Source organism: Crocodylus porosus, unplaced genomic scaffold (genome assembly GCF_001723895.1).
Source record: "Crocodylus porosus isolate Cpor-Errol unplaced genomic scaffold, CroPor_comp1, whole genome shotgun sequence".
NCBI classification, from domain to species: domain Eukaryota; kingdom Metazoa; phylum Chordata; order Crocodylia; family Crocodylidae; genus Crocodylus; species Crocodylus porosus.
The window spans coordinates 12,363,786-12,370,392 of record NW_017728924.1 but is presented as its reverse complement, the minus strand read 5'-3'; positions in this window follow the sequence as shown (position 1 = coordinate 12,370,392).

The following is a 6,607-nucleotide window of genomic DNA, read 5'->3' as shown; positions in this document are numbered from 1 at the left end:
GGTATGGTGCCAGTTGTTCCTCCCCAGGTGCATCACCTTGCACTTGTCTGTGTTGAATCCCATCCTATTCACATCCACCCACCCTTGTAACCTGTCTAGATCTGATTGTAGCCTGATGACAAGTTATCTTTCTGATGACAAGTATCATCTCTCCTTTGGAAAAGAATGTGGAATGTGCCCCCTGTTCTCCACCCTGTAAATAAATCAGTCAAAAGTAAGACATAGCAAAAACCCTGGTTTCCATTTTGCAGCCATAGAAGTTTCTTGCCCATGATTTTCATTCTTCAGGTAACAATAGACCAATGAAATCAATAAGATCAATGTTAGGAGATGAATTCACTCTGCATCAGGCAAAAGAAATGAAAAGGGGCATTTGCTATTCCAGTAGCTAATGAAAGGTAATTGGCAGCTAGGGGCATTTGTACACGCCACGGCGGTTTACTTCGGTTTAATCCTCCCTAACTTGAAGTCGAAATGTCATAACTCAGAACCAATTTTAACTTGAAGCGGTCAGTCTTTAAAAACAATGCTTCAATTCAGAGTGAAATAAACCCACATGCTGTGTACACAAGTGTCGGGTTTGACCCTTACCTGCCTCTCTGGCAGCAGCAAGTCTGTACTACAGGCTGCATTGCTGTGGGCCATTCCTTTTGACTAGGAGGACTTGAGGATGTTTAAGGAAACCTGAAAAAAGCAGCAGACCCCAGGGGATTATTTCAAAGCAAAATGTAAATTGTAGAAAATCCCAGAGGGATTTTTCCTTTGTGTGTCTTTTATCAGGAATGGTAACAGAGATGGCGCATGAAGCTTTGAAGTGGTGCTGCCTTTTATTTTCTGTATACTGCACTTTTATCTTGCTAAGCATTCACCCTGCGTGCACCAAGCTCAGCTGCCATTTTGTTCTCCCTGCTCAGTGCAGACACCATGCTTTCCTCTGGAAATGTAACTTGCACACTTTTCATCTAAAATAAAGCGTGACTAAACATGCTTCATCCTTTGTCTGTAGGGAAATTTAAAAAAATAGAACAAAATTCATGTGTGATAAAATAAAAAAGCTCCATGATCAGAAAGGCAGACAAGGTTTTTTGGGTAAATCTGATATCTTTTATTAGACCAACTAAAATAGTTGGAAATATTCTTGTTTGCAAGCTTTTGGATACTGATGCTTCCTCAGCCTGATGAAGGGTGTTTGTACCCAAAAGCTTGCAAAGAAGTATTTTTCCAACGATTTTAGTTGGTCTAATATAAAAGATTTTGGATTTACCCAAAGAACCTTGTCTGCCTATGCCCTTAGACTTGGGGTTTTCAACATTTTCGGTTTATTGTACCCCCCCAGTGGCTGGATGTGGGGCAGCGTACCCCTGGCCGCCAAGCAGGGAGGGGGGGAGAAGTGGCACATGGGCATACGCTGAGTGGTATTGGGGGGGGTGGCATGCACCCAGATGCCAAGCGGGGGGGGGGGGGTCGTGTAGTCGGATGTGGAGCAGTGGCAGCCGCTGTGTGTGAGGTTCCCCCCCACCCCATGTCTGTCCAGGCAGATGGCACCTGCACAGTAGTACAGCATTGTGCATGGCAGTGCTCCGTCCCCTAGGGGCTTCTCAAGTACCCCCAGGGGTATGCATATCCCTGGTGACAACCCCTGCCTTAGACCAACATGGCTACAACCTGCACCCCCGAACCATGATCAGAAAGAGCTTCAACAAAACACCAGGAAAAATCCCGCTCTCTGAGATTCATTATCGGTGTTTTTGGAAGGATTCTAGGCAAATATCATCTGTGCAGAAGCACGGCAAGCTGAATACTTCTACAGCCCATAGGAAAGTAGGGCTGGAAGGCACCTCACAAGGTCATCTAGTCCATCCCCTGCTCAAGGCAAGGTCATCTCTGACTATACCACCCCAGCCAAGTGTCTGTCTAAACCGCTCTTGAAAACTGCCAAGAATTCCACATTTTCTCCAAGTAGCCCATTCCAGTGCTTTGACCGCTTTTTAGAGTCAAACAGTTTCTCCTAATCTCAAACCCAGTTTCCCCTAGTGAAGCTGGAAGCCATTGCTTCTTGTCCTGTCCCCTAAGGTCACAGAGAAAAGCCCCCAAAATAGCAGAGGATCCTTCTCCAAAGAGCTTATAAACTAAGTCCTTGATCTTTCACTAAGGTCCAGGCAGGCAACATCTCTGGACCTTCACACAGCTGTCTGGAAAGCCTGGCAGGGTTGGACTTTGATAATAAGCTGTGCATTGGGAGCAACAGAATTATTGATTATTATTAACCTAGAGACTAGCCCTAATTTTCAGTAAAAGAATTAGCATTTTTTTTCAACCTCCTTCTCCCAATGATCCTTATAAGTCTCCTGCCCTCCACTGGATTTAAAAGGTACATCTGCAGCCTTTGTTGCCTCCAAATGTCTCTATTAAAATAGCTTTCTAACACTGGCAAGCCCTGGAGGAGACGATGTGCTAGCACAAAGGACTCCAGGAAGCCAAGGAAAAAATTAATCTTGGAACCTGAGGAGAGAAGCCTAGGCAAGAAGGCATCCAAGCCAGACGGGGAGAGCTGTCCCAGCAAGGAGGCTGGAAGTCAGACCTTTCCTGGGTATTTCTAATGTCCTTACAGGATGTAAACTAATTACTGTATTTAGCCAGAAAAACAGCCCCTCACTACATTCTGACTCACTTCCCCTTTTATAACAATGAGCTCTGAAAAGCCCAAGTGTTTTTTGCCAGTTTTCCCTGACTTCTTCCCAGGCAAGTGCCATCTTCATGCTAACTTTCCATGTCTCATGTATGATTTATCAGCTGTTCCTGGCCATGAGAGCTGTTCTTTTTTACTATGTCCACCAACAAGCTGAAGCCTTCGCATATCCGTGCCACTCAGAGATGAGGTCACTCCTGTTTTCCAAGGGAGGGCTCTAGCCAGCTGCCAGGTGGAAGGAACAGCTCCTTTGGCAATGGTCAAACACCACCTCTGATCCTTCAGAAAGAAAGGAGAAGTGAAGTAATAGCTTCCTAAGGATGCATACCCTGAAGCAGGAAGGGGGCCCAGGTTATATTACAGCGCACACAGCGCAGTATAGTGGACAAACAGCTTGTTGGTTGGGAGTTTCAGGATTGCAAGGAGCTTGGTGCCTACCTCCCAAAGGCACCAGAAACTGAGGAGTCTGTGCAGAGGCCGTAGAGAGAAACACTACCGCCAAATTCTTTTGAGAACCAATACTGATAATGTCACTTGCATGCATGCAAGTTAGGATACATGAGTAACCAAATCTCACACATCTGCCAACTGCCTGCAAGGGATCAGAAAGAAATATTTCCTCCCAATCTTACCTTCCATGTAGCATTGCACCACTGGGGCCAGACCTTGTGCTGACCAGCTCCAGTGCCTATTTAAGGCCAATGATCATTTTGCACAAAATGGCTGAAAATTCCTCTATTAAAAAAAGGGGGGGGGAATCATTTCCACGTGCCTTCCGTAACGTTCACCTGTGCATTTGCAACCTGCAGGCTTTTACTTTGGGTTATATTACATGCAGCCCTTGGACTTAGGACACAATTGGTTCCTGAAAACCACATCTCAAGTCGAAATGTCATAACTCAGAACCAATTTCCTCAGAAGAAACAATGTTATAAATGGGGGATTCATTCCTGAACCAAGGCCTGATACCCTATTTTCACCGAAAATAACCCCAAATTTTGTACTTGATCAATTATAGATGAGTAATATAGCTACATTAGTGTATTTATATTGTAAACAGCAATCATATCAATTTGGAAGGACTTCTTTGAGGTGACTTTGCTGGACTTTTTGAAGGGTTCTTGGCTGGAGTCTTCTCAGGCGTCTTGGCTGCAGGCTTTTCTGGAGTCTTGTCTGCTTTCTTAAAGAAAGTGTGCAAGGAAGTTTGGACAGATGTTCTCCAGGGAGACGGGCGACAAAGCAAACTTGTTCACTGGCGTGGCGTCACATCGAATCAAGCATTGTGAAGTCGAAACTGATGTCAGAAAGTTGAAACAGGGTGTCAATTTGTAAAAGCTGTAAGTGCGAAACACTGTAACTCAAAATGTTGTAAGTCCAGGACTGCCTGTATTACATTCTCATTCTGCTTCCCATGGTACTACATGGTAGCATCAATCTGAAGTGTTCCTCCCACACAGTCTCCGGTTTCTCGTAGTCCCTAGCAGAGCTGCTGACACTCCCAGTGCCCTGTCTCTTCTGTTTTCCAAATGAAACAGTCACTTCAAACAGGGCAGTTGATATACCAACCAGATATACCAACCAGACATTCAGCAGAGCTGAAGGGACAAAGAGCTACCATTCCTGGCTCCTATAAATAACATTATTTGGGGAATCCACTAGAAGATGAAGAGGTAAGTTTTAAAAATGACCTAGTAACATTTATGCTTGGGCAGCCAGGCAGATTATAGATTTTCTCCGCAGGAAAAAACCCCAACAAGACAATGTAAAATTGCACTCTCTCTCACTCCGCTGATCTTCCTATGTGTATTCAGAGTCATATCTGCTGACTTTGCAGATTAAAATTAGTTCTCACTGCAAAGCCAACAAACCTACAGGAGGGCAAGTTGGATTGTATCCTTGCTTGCTCATCCTCAATAATGCGGTTTACTATATTTTAACCGCAGGGCTAAATTCTACTCTCAAATCCACTGGACAACTGCCCTGAACCTGGTGGTACTCCAGAGGCCAGAACATATGATGTGACTGCTTCTGTCCTGCAGGATCCATGAAGAAGAACGGAGACTCCATGAAACCCCACTGAGATGGGTTTAAGCCCTGGAGTTGTGTCACTGGCAGAAATACTGAAATTTGTTGTTCTGCCATTGCGGCAAAAGGTGAAATTCTGGAGGCTTCCCTTAAGGAACACAGGCTAATTGGAGCCAAATCCAGCCCTGGCAGAAGCAAGCACAACTGCCATTGAAGTCAAAGCCAAAATCCTCACCTGTGGCTCAGGGTCTCGTATCAGGACTCAGTAGTGAAATGTTTTACTGAGGTCAATAGGAGACAGAAGCTCCTATTAGAGGCTTTTGGACAATGCAAATGGCAAACAGAATCAAGGCCCAAGAGACCTGTGCCCAGCCCATGCCATCCAGGAGGTCAGGGCCACCTACAGACTGAAATGCAAGAGGAAAAACCTGCTTTTGAGTGTCAGCATTCTTTCCTGGTCAATAAAATTACAGGTTTATCAATGATATTAAGGGAAGGCTTTTACTTTAGCAGGGCCCTTTCAAACAACACTTACTACTGAAACCCTCCACATTACAGCATTCTGACATGGAGCAACGAGGAGCTGAAGGACTTATGAAGCTAATTGGTAGGGCATTTGCATGTCAGGGGGGAGTCAGCTTTCTTACTTTGTCCTTCTCCTGCAGAGGCAGCTTGCTGAGCATTAATGAAGTCAGGATGACATGCATCCATTAATTACAGGAAGATTTGCTGTACCATCAAAAGCATGAGGGCTGATTGAATGCTCACCTCGCCAGCTGTCTACTGGAGTCTGTAAGATCCAATTAGCCAGGTGGAAAGTGGATGTTAAAAAGAGAGGGCTCTGTTTACAGAACTGAGTCCTGAAGCTCTGCTGCCAAGTTCCAGGAATTGGAATGTGACAAAAGCTAACATCAGGGCTTGAGTCATATTTATACAACATCTTAACACAGTTATAAACCAACAGGGAAAATCCCGTGCACTCCTATGGTCTGATTCTCTTCTCATACGCACTAGTTTTCCAATGCAGGAATGGTCAAGTCACAGGATTTTCAAACTAAATTCAGTGGGAGCTGGGTGCCAAACCCCTCCGTCAGCTCCTTTGGAAATCCAAGCCCACATGTTTAAGAAATAATCCTGCACTTGTATTGCAAAGCTCTTGTGGAATGTCAAAACCTTTTCTGATTATTAAATAGGTTTTAAGTCTCGTTTACGTGCAACATTAATGCTGCTGGACAACTTTATGCAATGTATTTATCTGGTCATTTCCCGTCCTGCAGATACCCTGCTGGTTCTTCATCTACCAACGTGGACACAAAACCTGTTTTATTACACAATAAAATTCACTGTCATTCCAGAGTGAGGCTTATCCAAAGACTACTGAAACCAATGGGATCCTTTCCATTGCTTCTATGGAACTGATCAGTAAATTAGGCCCTCAAGGCATGACGCACCCAGCTTTCTATGGAGAATCTGTGCTTGGGCTAGGAGGAAAGAACCCATTCACACAACAGCAAACACGATGTCTAGGCATCTGGACTGGAAAAGTGGGGTGGCTGAGCCCCATTTTCTTTGTTGAAGGCTTTCAGTCATTTGCATGTGACTTTGCTGGGCTGGTGGATCCCAGTTCATTCATGGAGAGGGTCCAGAGGAGGCCACTCACATGGTCAGGGCAGGACAGCCCTACGACGAGAAGCTACGGGACCTGAACCTGTTCAGTCTCCACAAGAAAAGGCTGAGGGGGGATCCGGTGGCCATTTACAAATTAGTCAGGGGGGACCAGCAGGCATTGGGGGAGTCCCTGTTCCCCTGAGCACTGCCAGGAGTGACCAGGAATGATGGTCACAAGCTGGCAGAGGGTAGGTTTAAGCTAGATATCAGGAGGCACTACTTCAC